General features: G+C 42.6%; 1 protein-coding gene across 1 annotated transcript in view; it reads left to right on the top strand.

Annotated features, from left to right (window-relative positions):
• The window catches only part of LOC310775422 (NLR family CARD domain-containing protein 3-like), a 257,943-nt gene that overhangs the window by 176,098 nt on the left and 60,217 nt on the right, over nt 1-21,628 (top strand). The gene's annotated exons all lie outside the window — the stretch shown is intronic.

Genomic DNA, 21,628 nt, shown 5'->3' with positions numbered 1-21,628 from the left:
CGCATTTGGAAATATCAGTCCCCAAAGTCCCATCTGCAAAAAGTGTGAAAGGGAGTTCCAAACCAAACTGGGTAGCACATCCAATCTCGCCAAGCAGCTGAAAGACAGGCACCCAGACCTGTTCAAATAATTCAAGGTGGGTTACTTCTTTCAAACGGTGTAAAATAACACGTTTAACAACATATCAAACAGACCTTATCCTGTCACATTCGTTTTTGAGATAGCTGGCAATGCATTGTGTAACCAAAAAACGTTTGCGCTAACGTTAACGTAACGTGTTTTGTAATGGAATCATTATGGGACCCGGCTAATACCTGGTACAGCGTTAGCTAGCATAGTGTAACACGTGTGCATGCAATGTTTGTAATGGAAACATTATGGGACACGGCTAATAGCCGGACTTAGCCATAGTTCAACATGGCATCAAAATAAATACAAGCTTCTTTCGGGTGAAACATGTCCGTGAATTAAAACTAGCTACATAAAATTGCTTGCACTCTACATGTGTGTATGTGCAGTTGTCTTTATCATCTCTTTATTTTAGTAAATCTCACTGACGTTACTTTCCCTTTAACAGTATGCGAGAGATGAAGATGAAGAGGAAGGCACAAGTCGCGGAGCCCAAAAGACCACCCAGCAGACAATTCCTGATGTTTTTGAAAAGCAGAGGAAATATGACTCGCATGAAGCAAGAAAGTGTGATAGGGCATTGGCAGAATTCCTATGCATCGATCAAATACCAATATACACCGTTGAAAATAAAGGATTCCAGCAATTCTGTGAAATAAATTAAATTATAATATTTAATATAATAATAAAATTAAATACTTGACGGCTACATGCCACTGGTGTTGCACTGTCTGTACTCACTGCCATACAGAGTTGAATGTAAGAAGAAGTAAGCAGAAGCACATTGTTTTGTTTTAAAGTTGAAGGCTACATGCCATTTGTTCATTGAAAATAGTTGCATACTTTAATAAAGGAGAATATGTTCAAGAAATATCAGTCTGTTTTTTTTACCGTGGTACCGAAATTGGTACAACGGCCCTATGCCAGGTTTCGACCTGGCCTTTGTGAAAATAAATGGGTACGGTGCGGCCACATCCCCTCGAACCCCACAGTGATTTTGGGTCAAGCCAACGTGCACATTCAGCGGAGGAGTGATGTTATCTGGGACACCATAGCTTGGTGTTGTTCAAAGAAGCAGTAGTCGATGGGCACACGCGCAGAGCTATGGATAGACACGCGGTGTGTAGCAAGAATGCACGCGTCTATCACGCATCCTGTCAGCTATCCGGCATTCATCCTGCATGATCGATGCACGACACGGTGTTGGTCAATAAGGGGATATTAAGTAAGTTCTGTGTCCTGTTTGGAAGCAAGTCGGGGGAAATAGGAAGTGCTGGGGAGTCAAGATAATGATTAAGGGAAATGATTCGGCGAAAATCTAATATGAAAGACAGGGGAGATTTTCAGTCGGGGTCTTTACGTCCCTATGCGTGCAGATGCTATATCCAATTGAACCACGAACCAACCCACGGACCAGCTCAGCCAGCCTCAGCCAGCCACGGAGCGAGAGCCATCCCTGACCGAGACACAGTTTGACTTTGACGGGTAGGAAACAATTCTAACCCAGGTGTAGGATGTAGTCCGTATTTGGAAATCATCTGTGGTTAGCACAGATGTACAGTACAGATGGGTTTCGGGCCGATGTTTCTCTCTGCCGCAGGAAAGGAAGTGGGTTTTTAACTGTTAAATGATATTATCTGCCTGTTGGTTAGCGGCTGGGGGGAAGTTCAATGTGATTTAGCGGTGGTGAACGCGCTATGGTTAGCGAAGCCGTTTTGTCGTAAAACAGGAAATATATGATATAAGGGGAAAAAGCTAATTTAATTTAGGAAACTACAATTTGTAACAAATATTGTATAATAAATTGCCTAAGATGAGGTAGTTTATTATTGGATATATAATTAGAATCATAATTGGCATTTTAGGAGTGGGTTTTTCTATAAGTTAAGACCTAGGGTAAATTATTCTATTCAGAGAAAATGTGGTTAAAGGATCTGTAATCATAGAAGAGTATTTCTCATTTGTGAGAGTTTTGAAATAAGTCTGTTTCTTACTTGCGCACCGGCACTTTTAATGTGTCATGCATGGTCATTCATGAAAAATGGTTTAAATGAATTTCCTCATTTAAAATAAGTTTGGATTATATAGAGTACATTTATAAAGGAATAGATTGTAGTTGTAAAAGGTTTTGAAATAAGTCTGTGTCACAACTGCACACCGCACGGTTAATGGGTCATGCACTGTCATCTATGAAAAAGGGTTTAAATGAATTTCCTCTTTTAAAGTAAAGGCATTTAAATAATACACAGTTATAGGAGAATAGACTCTATTTGTTGAAAGTTTAGAAATAATTCATTTTCAGGCCTGCACACCGTGATCAAAATGTCAAAATGCAATGACATTCACTTATTAGGAAAGAGGGTTAGAATGGTTTCTCATTTGAAGTGAATACGTGTACTGTGAATGATTAGAGGTTCTATGACAGCAGTTTATTCTGGGAACGGTTGTAATGGAATTTATCTGACTGAGAATTTGACATGACAGCATTTTATTCTGGGAACAGTGATACTGAAATTCACCTAGCAGGATCGTTCCCAGTCCTGGACAAAAATACCCGTTGATAGTTATGGAGTATTAATAGAGAACCACCAGTGAACCGATCTTCCCCGTTCTTCACTAGCTGATAGCTATTGCCAAATGACGTAATGTAATGACAGGAAGCCCCAGTGAAGCAACTGAATGAGATGACAGTAACCAATCGACCAACTGTAATGATTCAACGTTTGGAGAGTGGTTTGAAATGCAATGCGTGGAGTAAGATATATTCTGAGGCATGCATTTTAGTGGGCCGTAGGGATTTGATGAATACGAAGTGTTATGCAATTCAAATGTGAAATATATGCTGTTTCAGTCTGAATGGAAATGTTAGTCTAGTATGAAGAAGCAATGATATTCAATAAAGTTTGGGGGGCTCATGATGAGAGATTGACGATGGCCGGTGCCCCGTGTATTAGAAGGCGCAGACCGATAATATTACCATTGACGATCTGTCCAGGACCTGGGAGACTGAGTATAAGTTATGTAGTGTTTTACATAATATAGAACACTTCACATGGGAGGCGAGTTCGAACCCTCGGGAAATACATGATGCATGATGGGTTATATAGCATTTCTATTAACATTCCATATGGAAGTGCTACAAGGCAGCATTTTATTCTGGGAACACTTGTACTGGAACTCACCTAGCTGGGAATTGGATAAGGCAGCATTTTAGTCTGGGAACAAATGTAAAGTGGTTTATCACGCTGAAGTGTACAGTAACATATATCTGTGTTTTGAACTCGTTTAGGGAAGTCGGAGTAGATCTATTTTTAGAGGAGTAAGAAACCGACGGTTTGAGGACCGCTCAACAGGCTGGTGTGTGACACTCATTTCACACCGAGAGGGGATCATAACGGAACAGAGCCTATAGGAAGCAGGCTATATTTAAGGGAAATACATGTTAGTTATTTACTTTGATCTCAGCTGGATCATTTCAAGTCTTGGATAATAAGATCTTGTGGAAGCGTTACTTTGAACAAGGAGTTTTAGACTTGAATAGGGGAGAGAAAACACGTCCTCTTTTCACTGCATGAAGCAACAGGTTAGCAGTGGCCTGACTGAGCTATTATTAGAATGGGTGCAGAAGGCCACATGTAGTCATTCAACTTATACTGATACAAGTTACAGTAGCTGATTACAGTAGCGATGATTCCAACCAGGTTAATTAATATTAAAGTGGAGCACCACACCAGGAGTATTTGAGCTTGAATAAAAAGGGTTTATTCAATTTAAGGTTAAGAAAGATGATTTGTGTTATCATGTTGTGTTTAAATGTATGCCATGTGAATGTTTAATAATTGTATTGAGATTGTATTTGTGCTGTGCTACGCTATGCTCTAATTAAAAAGCAATTTATTTGCGCCAACACCTGAGTCATCTCTCTTATTTGTATGAAGGTCCATCTAATAGTTAATAGCAGCTTCTTCTCGTGATGTGAAAATACTAGGAGAATTTGGTTTAGCCTGAAGTATCACGTCTTTTAAGGTTACTCTGGAGGCCGTTGCGATGACAAGCTTAAAACGACTACCTGACAGAGAAGGTGTATTAAAACATCACCAGGATTAAGCAAGAATTGTCATCTCAAGGGAGAAACTTTTAACATGACCTTAACCAGTGCAGATTAACACATAGTTAAAATTCAATTTCCAACAAACACAACAACAGAAAGTGCTAGAGGGAGCCACCGTTAACTCGAGTGATCACCCCTAGGGGATGAGGAGCCACTGCCCCCGACGGGTGACCACAGCAGGTCAGACTTGAGAATGAAGGTGGTGAAAAGTTGGATGAATCCCTCTACCCCGCGGGTTACTAGATGAGCTAGTCATGATATACCGTAGCAGATGTCCTTAAGAAAATAAACCAGCGGATAGGCTAGCTATAGAAGTAAGAGTGTAACCTGCGTCGATACGCTGTAAGGCATATCGAGCATTATTAACACCTTGTTTTATTATTGTCTTTTCCCAATTAGAGTAATGTGACATCACAGCACATGGGATGCCAAACTGACCCTGAACATACTGTGGCCCCTATCGTTGCATCGGCGCAGTTTCTAGGCCGAGCGGCAGGCGCAGATCAAAGCAGTGGGCGTGGAAAGGCGCACTTGATATCGTCGTGCTGGCGCTAGATGCAGCCCAAAGCATTACAACCACGCCTTTTAGGCGTAAAATTATGCACCGTCATGCTCATTGGATAAGTGCAATAAACGAATCGCACGCTTGCCTTTTTAGCTCCAATTCCAGTGATCCCGCAAAACCAGACGAAAGCCAAACGCTCTGCCCCCCCCCCCCCCCCTCCCTTCATCCAGCCTGTCTGTCTGCATTATAGGCTATTATTCCATATTATTATGCTTCTCAAACCAATCTAACTGCAGTTTCAATACTGCAAGCATGTAAATATGCTACACTATAGCAAGATCAAAGTGAAAATAATGTTCTATGCATCAGCTAGAAAAATATAGCCTATTAGATTGGTGAAAGTTTGTCCAGAAAGATATCATTTTCTCTCGCCTGCTGCAGGAAGGATGATGCACATAAATATACCCTACATTATGTCAAGTCATTGCATAAATGTGTTTTTATTGTAAAACTAAATGTGAAATAGGGCCAAGTTATTGGAGGGACATCACAGTATAGCAGATGCCATTAGAAGCGCGTTCCGCTGTTACTTCTCTAAATCACGTTAACTCGACAAGGGGTATATATATGCCCAGGAGGACATATATGTTTCACATAGGGTGGTGTTTTCATTTCGATTTTTTATTTGGTCCAATATTGAAATGTTGACAATGGCAGGCTGTGTTACCATTACACATTAATTTAGAACTACCTTTTATATCTATTTTGGCTCATTTGGTGGCTATTTAGTAGCGAAATGAAGAAACACAATGCATGCTGGGAACTCAGAGAGAGAGAGAGAGAAGGGTGACAGAGAAGAAGCAGTGAAGGCAGAGAATAGGCCTGCTTTTCAAAAGCGCAAAGCGCTAAATGTAGGCCAGATCCCAAGATATCACTAGGCTGGTATTTAGCGCCGACACGCCCACTTTGGGACTGCGCCACGCCCATTCGGCCTAAAGCGCATTTGGCAGCCTAAAGCCTATTGCTATCTTGCCGAAACAGGCGCAAGGCACGTTTTTTTGCGGTTAAGGCCCGTAATAGCGCCGATGGCCTGTGGGAGAATAGAGCCCACAGTGTCTGTTGCAACGCAGTTCAGCCATCACATGGTATCTGTTGGTACACAAACCACACAGTCCTACCCTGCTGCTTCTGTGAAATCTGTTGCCACACAGTTGGCCTACGGTACATTGAAACAACACGTGAGGAGCAAAGGTGTGTATGTAATATGGGCAATAAATGGATGTTATTTACTGCTGGAGTTAGATAAAAGATCATTTTAATTTATAAAGTAGAACAGTGGTTCTCAAATGGGGGTCTGGAGACCCCCAGGGGTCCGTGGCACTTTGCCAGGGGTCCGCGAACAGTTTTCAGCTAAAAAAAGATATAATACTGTATATAGTTTTTTTGGCAAAAGCTTCATAGTTCAACAAAAATATTTGATGCTTTAAATCTAAAATGGTTCATGGATTACATTCTAATCTATCAAACCTATCAATTTAAAAGTCAAGCACGTTACCATGGAAACAATTAAGCTTAGCCCAAAATCACAAATCAGAATGAGGGGGTCCCCGGTATATTTTCTCTCTTGTAAGGGGTCCTTGGCTGAAAAACATTTGAGAACCTCTGTACTAGAAACATAAAGAGATATTGGCATCACAGTATCACAAACTAAAAACTATATTTTCTTTGTTTCTAATCAGGCACACAGGTTAGAGTGTCCTACAACAGTGTTGCCACAGAGACCATCCAACCAGACCCAGATTTTCTCTCATCCACACCTGTAAAGGGTTCTGGGCTGGGGGTCAGACCAGCAAAGAGACCCCGCCTGGAATTGATGGAGGAGGATGAAATCCCACTATCCCAAGGCTCCACATATGAGCCTTCTGACTCCTCATATGAGCCTGGTAACACTTTGACAGATCCATCTGATACTAGGTAAGGCACTGTTGCTACTTGAGTTTTTACATTTTGTCTGTGGGTACAAATCTGAATAAACTTTTCACCCCTTTCCTGATAGTGGGATGGAGATGGGATCCAGTTCTGATCACAGTGGGCACAAGTACATTGTGTTTGAGAGCTGTCTCAGAGACCTCTTCCAGACCTGTCCAGTGTGCAAACGGGAGTGTGAGGTGCAGCAGCGGAACCTGGGGACCTTTGTGTCCTTCAGCCAGCTATGCCCCAACTGCCAATATAGCAGAAAATGGCAGAGCCAGCCAATGAGAGACCACACCCCTGTCGGAAACCTCCAATTGTCTGCAGCTATTTATTTTACTGGTGGATCTTTCTTTCAGGTGGAAAAGGTATTCAGAGACTGCAGTGTGTACATCAAAGTATGGCATATGTTTCTTACAAAAAATAATAAGGATTGCTGTGCTATGTTCACAGATCTGCAAAGCCATGAATGTGCAGATATTCCAATACGACACCTTCAGGAGGCATGCCAGGATGTTTCTGGAACCTGCAATAAACCACAAGTGGAAGAAAGATCAGCAGATACTGATGCAGCATCTGAAAGAGCAGAGCAAAATCGCTGTGAGTGGAGATATGAGGGCAGACTCGCCAGGTGAGGACTCAAACATGTCTGACTTGTTTGTTTTCTGTATTATGAATGCTGATTGCTTATTTTGTGAAAATAAAATTTATTTATGTCTAAAAAGTATAAGATAAGATATTATAGTAATTTATAATTTGATTTTCTTTTATAATTTGTTCTTATATTAAAAGGACACTCTGCCAAATTCGGCAGCTACACCCTGATGCACCTGGACAGCAACAACATTGTTGACATTCAGCTTATTCAGGTAAACTTGATGTATGGACAGAAAGTCAACAAGACTTGTGTGCACTTGACTATAGTGTGATACAAATATCACTCCCCCCCCCCCCTTATAGAGCAACGAGGTTGGTGGCAGCTCACTCATGGAAAAAGAAGGACTCAGAAGAGGCCTAGATGTTCTGGAGGCAAACAATGTGACTGTGGATTACATTGTGACCGACAGACATCCACAGGTGCAGAAGTTTCTGAGGGAGCGAGAGGTCACCCAATACTATGATGTTTGGCACTTTGAAAAGGGTAATTACCACGATTTTTGTTGAAAATGAATACCGTATGAAACTAACTAAACATTCAAAGTTGTGCATTACACTATCAAAACTCTATGTTGTCAGGTTTGTCCAAAAAGTTGTCGGCACTGGCTAAAAACAAAGAGTGCCCGGTGGTGAGCAAATGGTTATCCAGCATCAAAAATCATGTTTACTGGACAGCCAGTACTTCAGATTCTGGACCAGTGAAGATTGCTAAATGGAAGTCCATGCTTAACCACCTTCAAAATGTCCACACTCATGAGGATCCGCTCTTCCCCAAGTGTTCTCATCCTGATAGAGTATCCAAAGACCCCAGCAAGTGGTTCAAACCAGGTTTGTATCAATCACTTTTCATCTAAATAGTACAGTAACTGCTAGGACATGATTGCAATAATAATATGGAATAACAATAAAATCAAACTATATGTAATATACCAAATTCAATGAGCACTTGTTTAAAATATGTTTGTAATTTCAGGTTCACTGGCCCTGTACAAAGTGGAGAAAATCCTAATGAACAAACGAGTTCTCGGTGATGTGGGAAAACTGAGCCATCACTACCAAACTTCCTCATTGGAGGCCTTCCACAGCGTCATTCTACGCTTCGCCCCGAAGAATGTCGTTTTCTCTTTCATTGGAATGCTGTGCAGGTAATAATTGTTTGAATAAATGGGATTAAGAAATACTATTACATCTGCTGGCTCATGTGGTATATCATCGGCCCACTGTCTGCCCACTGCCTATCATAATTAGTGATACTATCTTATAGTATATTGTAGTTGTCTTTTATTCTTAAATATTAAGTTAGGATGTATAAAGAACAGACTAGCATTTAACCTTTTAACTAACTAGGAGCAGAGGGAACAAAAGGGGAGACAGTCCGACTCCCTGAGACTAGCAGATGGGGGGAAGAGAGGGTAGTAAATGTAGGGACACTTAAAGTTAGAACAAAAGACTTGATTGCTAAGAGGGTGTAGGTCACACATTTTACACACCGAAACGCAGGAAGGAGAGGAGCACATACACAAATGGAGAACAGCTGTATTGTCCTTAGAGATAGGGGGAGAAAGGGGGGTCTCTGGGCAAGGAACTTGAAAGGTTAGAGAAAGGGGGGCTATGAGGGTAGAGAGGTCCTGAATGTGATAGGCAAATGTTCAACTTTTGTTAAGGCAAGGTTCAAAGGAGGAGACAAGATGCAAGGTGAGATAATGGCAGGAAGAGAAACAAAGGGACTTACACACTGAAACACACGGGGAGCAAACGCACACACATTTTCCAGTAAACTTTTGATTGGACAGGGGTAGAGAAGGGAGAGCAGTGAGTGGTCAGAATAGAAGGGAGAGGTGGAGTCAGATGGGAGGGGCTGAAGAAAGTGAAAGGTTATTTAACTCAGCGCAGAGCAGGAGAGGCTAGAGCTTAAACCTGACTTTTTTTAGATTTTTAGAGATTCCCAGATCTTCTTAGGCTTTTCTAAAACTCTCTCAAGACTTAGTTTATTTTTCTCTCGGTGATTTACCTGCTAGAAGTCACCTTGTCCTTTCTTGTATGCTAAAGTTTTCATTTCGAATAAAACCTGTTCGTGTGAGACCTGAAACATCTGCCTCGACATTGCTTCTTTTTCATATTTTTTGAAACACTGCCCACACACCGACCTGCCTGGAGACGACAAGTGGCGACCCCGCGTGATTGATTGGGACTCGGAGAGACGCTCCGGCCGAGGAACCAGCCAAGTGCAGGCCGCTCAGCTGCTTCTTGCGGTAAGTACAGAGTCCTATTCAAAAATGAGCACGCAGGTGTTGTGTGGGGGTTTGTTGGAAAATATGTTTAAGATGCTAAGAGAAATAAGGACGACAGTTTCGCCCAATAATTTTGTTGTGTGCGCGTTTTGGCTATGGCGAAACTGTATGGTAAAATTGTCTGACTGTCCGTGGCGAGGCCAGGAAGAGCAGGCTCTGTATGATAAGCACACATTAACTAGGGCAACAGTTAATGGACCAGCCTCCGTCCTCCAAACGGAGTAGGGCTTATTAATTGGCATATTTATGGATCTAATATTCTGATCAAATATATGGCTATATAAATAATGCGCGTCCGACGTTGGTTGCCTATAGGAGATAGTTAAAATGTGTGTAGTTATTTGGGAAGGCAATTGAGATAACGCAGATTTAAATAGGTTGATACCACACAAACCATTTGGGAAATGCGTGTGTAGTTTGGATAAATTAAGAGCTAAAAGAGTGTATTTTACACTCACTGATTAGAAGTCACACGAAAGAAATAGTTTAGATCATGGTGTTTACAAATAGGTTGAAAATGCGCGTTGGTGATGTGTTGCTGTGTGATGTTGTTTGTATTGTTAAATGTAAGTGTTCGTAACCCGGCCGGGGGTCGTGTGAAAGTGGTTGAAAATAGCACTTAATTAGAGTATCATTTGGAGTCAGATGTTGGTGATATTTGTTACATTAAGGAGGTGAGATAAAATCATGGTTTAATATGAATGAAAGAGATGTTTGAAGGAATGAATGGGTTTTTTTCGGAGTGCGTCCGGGTGGAAAATGAAGGCTTTTTCCTTTGTTTCGTGAGTTGAGAAAGAGAGAGTGAGTGAGTGACTCTATTGGATTCTGTCGGAGTGAATGAGGGGAGAGTTGTTAAGATATATATGAATGAATGGGTTTTTATAACTGGGAGTGATTGGGAATTAAATATAGATGGCTGAATGATAAGTGAGTGTGTGTAGTGTTAGGGTGACCGGAAGTGATTGGTTGGAGAAACTGGAGAGAAATGGCTGAGTTTGGCGTAAGGTATGACTGGGTGTTGAGCTTGCTGCTTGTGATGAAATGTGAAGCTGCGTTTGAAAGGGGAACTTTAGATCGAAGTTGTGTGGCTGTGTGGTTGTTTTATCAATAAGTGAGTGTGTGTGGTGTGTGTTTGCAAAAGTTTGGTTATGGCTTAAGATGTGGGAGTGTTATGTTGCTAGTGAGCCTACATTTCCCAAGCGGCCTTGCGGTAACGTATGGGAGAAACGGGAAGCCGCGTGGGACATTTTTCAGGAAAAACGCGAATGTGAAAGTGTGGTTGGGAAAATGGCGACGGAATGGTTGTAGTGTGGTGATCTTTTTGTGGGCACTTGAAGAATGGATGTTGTCGTGAGGAGCTTCTGGACTGAGTGTGTGTGGATGTAGAGATTGCAAGTGTGTATATCAGGAGGCGGAGTTAAGATTGTCGGCTGTTGTGGGAGGTTGGCTCAAGCGCCAGCTGGCATGGCACGTAAGCATGTAGCATTAACGCGTCAATGTGGCTAGCTCATAGCATGCTAAGGTTAGCAGCTAATTATTGCGAGCAAGGCTCTCATGTGGCGTAGTGAATACATTGAGTTAACTATTAACTGGTTTTGGTTTGAAAAGGCATTCATTGGTGGTTAACATTGTGACTATTTACAGCGCTATAATGTGTGCTTGCTGGCTGTTTGGGGGATGAGAGCTGAATATGAACGATACGTGAATGAGTGAATGAGTGAATTGACGTTAACATGGAACATGCCTGGTGCATCAGTACAACGCTGTTGTGAGGCGTATAATTAAATCATTTTGATGGCATTATTTGGTTGGTTTAAGTTGGGTATACGGATAAGCAAGAGTTTAGTCACAGTGATATAAGCTATAAGTAAAAATAAAGGGATACATACAGTAATGAATCATTTATGATGGTTGATATTAATACTAATTAATAAATTAATATGATCATAGCATTAAATAAGACATGGGAATTAGATCTAGACTAATTTTAAGTATGTCTTTACAGTATTATATTATTATTGCTTTCTTTGTAGTAATAATAACTATAGATAATGGACTTACATTTTGTCTATCTTTATAGTGTTAAATGGTTATATTCTGAATACTTTGCAAGGTAAATGATTAAGAAACAAAAACAAAATAAAACAATTTAATGCGTTATGTTATAAACTGGGTTTAAGTGATGCATTGTGTATGGCTGTGTGAGAATGGCAGCTTGTCTTTAGATAAGCGACTGTGGTATATCCAGTGTAACAGCGCCATCCTCTGGGAGAAGTTAATAGTGTATCACATAGAAATGTACGGTACTCACAACAGACATGTTTTTTAAGGATGCACATTTGCATGTTACATGTTAGCACTAACAATAATCAGATTAAATAACGATAAAAGAAATATAATAAAATATAAATAATTAATTATGATTATAAATAAGAGATAACTTAGATATTGATGGGATGAAGACTATGGATTAGATTAACTTTTCTTTTCTTTTCTTTTTTTTAAATTATTTTTGTAATACTTTTATATGATGTAAGTTGACTTAATGTGATATTTTAAGCAAAAGTATTGAACATGCCTTTGTTTCTGTCTTTTATTTTCGGCTTGAGTGGGAGCCGAGGATGGGAGGCGATGCTGTTGATTGACTGAAGCAGGCTCAGGACTGGGTTGGCATCCTCCATTTGTCATCAAAAATCCGTCAGCGGTGTGCGAGAGGCGTTCGACTAAAAAGGCGAGTGAAACTTTGTCCACAAATCCCGTTTAGGATCATAACCACATAATTACATTCACATTTGTGGCGAGACGTATAGGTTTAGGAACACATGTACTCTAGTTAAATCTACATAGTGATGGGGAGCTTGGCCATTTGACTGAGCACCGAGTGCTTCGTTGTGAGAAGACACTACTTGACAGAGTGTGGACATAGGCTGGAGTGTGAACAATTTGGTTGGAAAAGGTAGGGGTTTTCCTTTTACAGGGAAACCAGAGGAGGAGAAAAACTGTTTGGCTGTGTTTTTTCTCCCATTCCTTTTTCAGGTATTGGCAAAGTAGTTTTCTCTTTTTTCCCAAAAGGTGAATGCAGCAGCTGATTCCTGATTGTAATTACTTAGGAAATTATGATATGGTACTGTAAATTTGTACGACCAAATTCGTAGTACTTCCCACAGGTGGCTGAATTGTGAATTACATCGCTTTAGGATATTATTGGGTCTCGCATTTGTCCATTGGCAAACTTATATTTTCAGGACATAATAGTACACATTAAATAGGTTGTGCTTGGTATAGTGGGGTAAGCTGGTATTGGAGAATAGAAATAGTGGGGTTTTGAGCAGCTGATATTTTATTTTGGGAGTTTAGAGGGTAAATACTGTTTAAAATGGGAGTGGGAGCAGGCAAGACCTCTAGGCCAGTGGGAATAGTGGAGCAGAATAACCCATTAATAAGAAATATAGCTAGTGTCTCGGACAAATGGTGCAAAAGATGGCCGGACATCAAAAATCCGTGGCCGACTGATGGAACATTTGACCCGGAGGTAATACAAACATTACACGTCTTGATTGAGTCACACAAAGCAGGAGAAAAGAAGGGGAGAAAAGGAAGAGAAAGGAAGGAGAAGAGAGAGATGGAATTAGCGTTATTGCAGCTTTTCTCTTTAGAGGGAGAGAAATTGCTGAAAGTTACTAATGCTAAGAGAGAGGAAGTGACAGATGCTATTTCAAAGAGGCTGGAGGAGAAGGGGATGCTGATGACAAAAGTTGATTCACCATTCACACACCTAGAGATGAGCAATCCACCACCATATCAGAGAGGGAGTGATGTAGTGACGCACGCTCAGTTGCCACTTATTAATGCCGAAGGGAGGTACGAGATGACAGATGGGCACAATCGAGTGATAGAGACAGGGAATTGTAAGTCAGCTATTGGACTATACCCAGATGCTGAGAAGAAAGAGGACAGAAAGGATAGGGATAGGAACAGGGGACGTAGGAGAGGTGGAGATAGTGGGTCTGAGGATGAGGATGAGAAATGTGGAGGCTACGACCCAATGGTGAGGAAGTTGTTAGAGGAGGCTGAGAAAAAAGGCGCTAAATCTATGATGAGAGAGAGGAGTAAGAAAGAGAGTGCATGTGCTTTAACCAGTAGTAGTGAGGAGGAGGAGCTGGATGAGGAAGCTGAAGAGGCACTGAGGAGGATGAGAGCAGAGCTTTTGGAGTTGGAAGAACAGGGCGAGGATCTACAGAGAGAGAAAGATAGAACCAGCAGTAGGAAAGAGCTGCAGCGCATAGCCAAGGAGATGAAGTCGATAGAGAAGAGAAGGACTAGGGTGAAGTCAGCTGAGAGGAGATACAGTTTAAGAGCAAGGAAGAGTGGGGGTGGGAAAATGTTGCCAATAGTAGTGAGGGGAAGAAATCTTGAGTATAAGCCGTGGGGAAACTCGGATATGTCCGAGATCAGAGAGAAACTTCCCATTTTGCAAGAAGGTGCCCATCCCTGGATAGCTAAACTTGAAGAACTCCAAGTTGGGATAATGCCTGCTATGGGTGATTTAAAGAGGCTGTTAGCTAGCATTATAGGAGTATCAGCAATGGAGGAGTTATTTGACAAAGCAGGGTTGAGGAGATATATAGTAACTTCAGCCCATGATGCAGAACTTTTTGCGGCCAATAGGGGGCGGTTGTGGACAGCATTGAGGGAAACGTTCTCAGCTAATGTGCACCCAGACAATATCCTAATAGAGATGTTGAAAGAAGATGAGAATCCTAGAGCGTATGTAGCTAGGTCTCTTCAGAAGTGGAGAGATATCACAGGTAGCGACCCAGAGGAGAATAGGATGGAGAGGTCTGTGATTAGGGGAAAAATACAGCAAGGGCTCCCTCAACTAGTGAGAGCGAAGCTACAGGAGGTAGTTGGGTTAGGAAATATGGCCAAGGGGATTTATATGGATCATTTAGCTCATCAAGTCGAACTATATCGAAAAAGGCAGTATGAGATTAAACAACAGGACCAAGAGACTCTTAGGAAACTAAATGTGATACACTTGACAGAGGGCCAGAAGAAAGACAAGAAACAAGCAGTAGTAGCTGTAGTGCAGTCTGATAGTCACGTGGCACCACAGGGTCCGATTCCAGTGCAGACACAAGTAGTGGGGGAGCCACAGCCGCCTGGACCAGGATCGATGGGATATCCGTGGCCTTTTGCTGCTCCTCAACAGCAGTGGAGAGGTGGAGCCAGCAGGGGGAACTTCAACAGAGGGAGTTTTACTCAGCAAGGGAGAGGTAGTTATAACCAAGGAATGCAGCAACTGAGATGTTTTGCATGTGGGCTGTTGGGACACTTGGTGCGTAACTGTGAAAGGATGAGAGGGGAGTCATACGGTAGAGGAGGTTACAGAGGCATAGCGAGGGGAAGTTATGGTGGGATGCAGCAGCAACAACAAAACATAGGACCAGTAAACCCCTACATGGGGTCAGCTGGTTATTAGGGGTGCCTATCGAATCCGAGGGGCGGGTGTCAGCTGGTGGTCCGCTCTGATATAGATCCTATTGTTAGTGTGAACGTTAATGGTCAGCCGTTAGAACTAATGGCTGATAGTGGAGCAGCGTTCACCTGCATAAGGTCTAGACAGGCCGCTCATCTGCCCATGTCAGGGAAGTATGTGAGGACAATTGGTTTCGAAGGAATTAGACAGCTGATACCTGCTACTCGACCAGTGGAGTTGCAATATAAGGAACAAAGAACAAAAATACCAATACTTGTTTCAGATAACACTCCAGTGGCGTTGTTAGGGAGAGATGCACTGTGCAGATTAAATTGTACAATTAAATGCACGCCGGATGGCTGTAGAATAGAAGTCCCATCAGAGAATTATCATCAGCTGCCTGTGTGGGGAGAGGGAGGAGCTATGGTATATTGGGTGGGAGCATTGAGTGAAGAATTGCTGGGACCAGCTAAACTATGGGAGAGATTCATAGATGCAAATATGAAGGGAGCAAGTAGGCCAGAATATCCTTTTCATTGTACACTACAGTATCACAAAGATGAGGCTCAGGTAGATTCAGATGAGTGGATGAAGCAACAACCAGAGCAGGTGGAGATCAGCTCAAGTTGCATAATTCTAGGACCGCAGGGGGTAGCTATGAAAATAAACAAAAGTGACTTCCTGGATAGAGAATATGGGATAGGAGGGGGCTTACCACATGTGACTTTGAGAGTAGCGGAGGACTGCTATCAGAAGGATGTAGGAGCAATGATGGTAGAAGCAGAGAAGGCTATTTTTGAAGTAGTGAAAGGAAATTCTGCACTCTGGGTGAGCAAAGATCAAAGGTTCATAAAAATTATGATTTCGGCGCAGGGGAGAGGCAAGCCACAGGCAGTACAAATGACCAATGAATCAGTGTGTGTTGCAGTAGAGGAGGAGAGAGACTATGAGGAAGAGATGCTGCGACAGGTGCCAGAATGTCTCTGGTCAAAACATAGCACAGACATAGGACTTGTAAAATCTGCACAACCAGTGAAAGTGGAGCTTAGAGGGGGAAGTTATCCTCCATGGAAAACTCAATATCCGTTGAAAGGGGAAGCTATTGAAGGCATAAAACCGCAGATAAATGGATTATTAGAAGCTGGAGTTCTAAGAGTGACACAAAATCCACAGAGTAATACGCCCCTTTTGCCAGTAAAGAAGCCGGATGGTAGCTATAGACTGGTGCATGATTTACGTCTAGTGAATGAGGTTGTGGTAGACTATCCAGCCGACGTACCAGATCCTCATACTTTGTTAGCCCAGATTCCTGCTGAAGCTGCATGTTTTACAGTAATAGATTTATGTGGGGCGTTTTTTAGTGTTCCTCTAGGGGAAGAATGTAAAGGGATGTTTGGGTTTACCTATGAGGGGAGATCATATGAGTATGAAAGATTGCCGCAGGGATTCAAGCACAGCCCACACATCTTTAATAAGATTTTGAGGGAAGATTTGAGGGAGATAGAGATGTCAATAGGAGGTACTGTTATACAGTATGTAGATGATATCTTGATTTGCTCTAATGATAAAGATCAGTGTCATGAGGACTCAGTGAGACTGTTGAAGTTATTAGCAGCGAAAGGACATAAAGTGTCACAGAAGAAGTTGCAGTACTGTAAAGAGGAAGTGATTTATCTAGGACAAAGAATAACACAAGGCCACAGAGGGATCTCTGAAGTGCATTTAGAGGCTATTCGAAAAGCACCTAAGCCGAGAACAGTGAGGGAGATGTTGGGTTTCTTGGGTATAGTGGGGTATTCATCAGCATGGATTGAAGATTACACTAGGATTGTTGCACCTTTGAGGGCCATGAATAAAGAAGCAGGGAGTGATTTGCTACATGGTAAACTGGTGTGGACACAAGAGGGCCATTTGGCGTTTGAAACAATAAAACAAAGATTGCAGGAAGCACCAGCCTTAGCGCTGCCAGATTATGGAAAGAATTTTGTTTTGTATGTTTCTTCTTCAGCTAGTGGGAGATATGCATGTGCCGTTCTAGCGCAACCTACAGGAACAGGGGTGAAACCGCAGCCAATAGCGTACTATTCTGTAGCGTATTCAGGGGTGGAGATGGGGTTGGCACCTTGTTATAGGGCGATGGCAGGGGTGTACTTGATGTATGAGAAAGCATCAACGGTGACTATGGGATACCCTGTAACTATTTTGACACATCATAGTCTTAGGAATCTTTTAAACCATGGCAAGCATGTACTAACTGCACCAAGGATTAGGGATTATCATAGATTGCTAGAGCAGGAAGATGTGACGTTGGCAAGATGTAATACAGTGAACCCGGCTGAGAGTCTGCCGACTGAGGAGGATGGGGAAGAGCACAATTGTTTGCTAGAAGCAGAGAGGTATTCAAAACTGAGGTCAGATCTACAAGCAGTTCCACTTAAGGAGTCAGATCTTGAGTTTTGGACTGATGGAAGTTGCTACAGGGTGGGAGAGACGTTGAGTGCAGGATATGCAGTGGTGAGAGGGGAGGGAGAGAAGTTTGTTGTAGAAAAAGCAGAGGTGATTCCACAACCGTGTTCAGCACAACTAGCAGAGTTAATAGCTCTGACAGAAGCATGTAGTTTGGCAGAGGGTAAGAGAGTGACCATACATACTGACTCGGGGTATGCACATTCAGTCTGTCATCTTTTTGGAGCAGTGTGGAAGAGTCGTGGGTTTAGGAAAACTGATGGCACACCAATACAACACAATGTGCAGATTATGAAGTTGCTACAAGCTATGATGAAGCCTAAAGAGATAGCGATAGCTAAATGTGCAGCACATAAGTCAGGTGTGTCTAGAGTGACGAGAGGGAACAATGCAGCAGATGAAGCAGCAAAGCAAGTGGCGGGAGCTGATAAGCCAGGGAAAGTTCTTTTGGTGATGCATGAGATAGAGTTAGAGGATAAAATCACACTGAAAGATATTGTATTGATGCAGGAAGAAGTGGATGTGATAGACAAACAGCTGTGGAGAGAGAGAGGGGCTAGTCAAGACAGCACTGGGTTGTGGAGGAACCATGAGGGATTAGTAGTAGCACCTGCAGATCTGCTAGGATTACTTATCCAGGAAGCACATGGATTGGCACATGTATCGAGAGGGGAGGTGAAGAGAAAGATAACACAGGAATATGGATTTTGGGCTCCGTATTTACTGGAGCAAATAGATAAGGTGATAGGGAGATGTATCAATTGTCTGAAAAACAATGCGAGGAGAGGAGTTCTTGTACATCCAGGGTACATTCCGACACCAAACGGCCCAATGCGAGACCTAATGATTGACTATTGTGATATGGTAAAGCCAGTGGGGGGGAAGAGATACATGCTAGTTGTTATTGACAAATATAGCAGATGGGTGGAGGCCTGTCCGACGAAACACAAGGATGCGCACTCAGTGGCTAAGTTTCTGTTTAGAGAGATCATCCCTCGTTGGGGGATACCAGATCGAGTTACATCGGACAACGGGAAAGAGTTTGTGGACAGGGTGATTAAACTTCTCTTGCAGAAGTTATGCATAAAACAGAGGCTCGGATCGATTTATCATCCACAAAGCCAGGGGGCGGTAGAGAGGATGAATGGGGTGCTAAAAAACCGTCTAGTGAAAATTTGTGGGCAAACAGGGCTAAATTGGATAGACGCACTTCCGTTAGCACTAATGGCCTGTCGTTCGAGTGAACTGCGTGGACTGAGGTTGACACCACATGAACTGGTGATGGGGAGGAGGATGTCAACACCATGTTTGAGAGTGGGGGGGAAAGGTCCAAGTTTGTCTCTCCTAGAGGAGGAAATGAGAAAATATGTGAATTACTTATCAACTCTCCATGGAAGTATTGCTACATATGTCTCTGAAAAACAGGCAGAGGGGGACAGAGGAGAGGAAACGCAAGAAAGGAAGATACAACAAGGAGACAAAGTGTTTGTAAAAGTGTATCGCCGGAAATGGTATAACGCCAGAAGGGAGGGGCCTTTTGAAGTGGTGCGTAGTACTGGTACAGCTGTGCAAGTGAAGGGATCACCGACGTGGCATCATGTTAATCACTGTGTTAAAGCTCCAGAGGATGAGAGAGAGGAGGGGTTGGAGACAGAGGGAGGGGGGACAGGAGAAGAGACAGGAGAAAATGAGAGAGAGGAGGTACCAGAGGAACAGGTGGCTGTTAGCGTGGGTGATGATGGGAATAATGATGATGGAGGTGAAGCAAGTGGAGGGAGAGACACAGAGAGTGAAGGGAGAAGATTTGAGACCATTGATCTACAAAATGTACCAGGCCCAAGTGAGTCAGATGCAGGAGGGGGTGAGGCAGAAGAAGAGAGTAGAGAGGGAGGTGGTACTCCAGGTGAACAGCACGGAGGGTCAGCAGAGCAAAGGGATTCAAGACCAGTCAGAAAGAAAGTTAAGCCCAGGAAGTTTGAAGACTATAGTTAGAGGGAAGTCAGGAGAAGTTGTTCATCTACCATGTAGTTGCCCGGAGTTGGACGGGCACTGGCAGAATAAAGAGTGGGTGAATCTGGTGTATAGTGAGTCAGGAGATGGAGAGAGAGCAGAGGAGAGAAAGTATGTGATGCTTAGTGACTATGAGAGAGAGAAAATGATGGCAGGCAAGGAAGGAGATTGTTCACTGAGGATAAGAGATGTAGAGAAGGGAGATGAGGGAGAATATGTTTGTATTTTCTATGACTCAGAGTTGGTAAAACCAGAGAGTGAAGATGAGGTGATGAGAGGAGGATTTGCATTTCAAAGAGTGACGTTGGTGGTGGATGAGAGAGTGATGACTGAAGTGAAAGTGGATGAGAATGGTAGTGGAAGTATGATTGGATGGACTGGGGAGGAAGAGATTTTGACAGCTAATGAGACAGCTAATATGACCAAGGAGGAAGTGCAGTTGGAGATCATAGAGGAGTTAGAACAGAGAGAGAGAGTGTTTAAGGAAGATAGTGACAGTAAGAAGAGTAGAGTGACGAGGCATCTGAGAGGGAAGAAGAAGAAGAGAGGACATAGGCAGAGGGCTAGAGAGCTATTGGAGCCATTGTTTAGACAGGCAGAAAACAATATTTGGTATCAGTGGATGAAGTATACAGGGAAGACTCAGGGTAAGGAGGAGTGTTACATATGCTCTAGAGCGAGAGATGACCTTTTGTTGATAGTTAATACCAAACATAGCTGGAAAAGTTGTGAGCGGAGTGTGAGAGATTTTGAGAGGGTGATGAGAAATAGGTTTAGAGGGATAGGGAGGATAACAATGACACCCCTCTGTGAAGCACAATGTCTACAACAGCTGGGATCCAAGGAGTACTATAGTGAAGACTCACTGACAGGAGCAAAGACTGTAGATTTGGAAGGAAATGAGACAATCAAGGAGATAGGATTTAAATGTAAGAACTTGGATGTACGCATGGGAGAGCCAAAGGTGCCAAAGGGGACAATATTACAATTAGTGGGGACTTTTGAATGTTTTGAGAAGAGGGGGTTGGAAGAAGTGGGATTTTTGGATGAGAGGAAGTGCAGTACCATATGGGACTTGACTTTTAAGGGGCCAAAAAACAAAGATGTGTTTGAGAATGACTGTGCTATTTTGAGTGAGACGAGGAGAAGCCGCATTACAGCAACAACTGTAAAGAAGGGAAAACAAGTGTACCCGACTCCGCAAGTGTGTGCTTATCAATACGCTACTCAAGCAGTGGCTGATCAGTTTTGGATCTGTGATGGGGAAAATCTGCTTGCCACATTACCTACGAACTGGAATGGAAGATGTGCAAGGGTAGAAGCGCTTAGACCGATAGTAATTATTCCAGAGGGGGAGTTAGAGACAATGCCAGTGAGCTCAAGAGTCAAGAGGGACCTAGGAGTTTTCAGAGAAGGTATATCAATGCAAGGAGGAATTCCGTATGGAGTGCCGGATGACGCAAAAGCCATAAGTACATTATCATCAGCATTGTCTTCAATTTTCCTGCCTGCCTATACTATAAATATGCAAACCGCGTGGATCAATCTTATTTACTACAATCAAATGAAATTTTTAAATGAGACACATGAGTCATTAGATGCATTGGGAGCACAACTAGATGCAACCAGTGAAATGGCTTGGCAAAATCGACAGGCACTGGATTTTCTGCTAGCGAGTAGTGGAGGAGTGTGTGAGTTAATTGGACAAGAACAGTGCTGTACCTACATTCCCAGAAACACAGGATCTAATGGGAGTTTTACCTTAGCCATGCAGAGACTGAAGAAGTTGAGAGATGAAGTGCACCGTAATGTAGGTTATGAACCGGAGTGGATGAAGTGGATGAAACAGAGCTTTGGAGGCTGGGGGTTGTACTTTGCAAAGATTGGGAGTGTGATTGTGATTTGTTTGGTGAGTCTGGGAATTGTGCTATGTTGTTGTATTCCGCTGGTTAGACAGTTGATTGGAAAGGGAATTGAGAGAGCAATGAACATTCAAGCATTACAGATGG

Source organism: Poromitra crassiceps (assembly GCF_964638095.1).
Source record: "Poromitra crassiceps genome assembly, chromosome: 4".
Lineage (NCBI taxonomy): Eukaryota > Metazoa > Chordata > Actinopteri > Beryciformes > Melamphaidae > Poromitra > Poromitra crassiceps.
The sequence above is the reverse complement of the archived record's forward strand: the minus strand, read 5'-3'. Positions and strand labels throughout refer to the sequence as shown.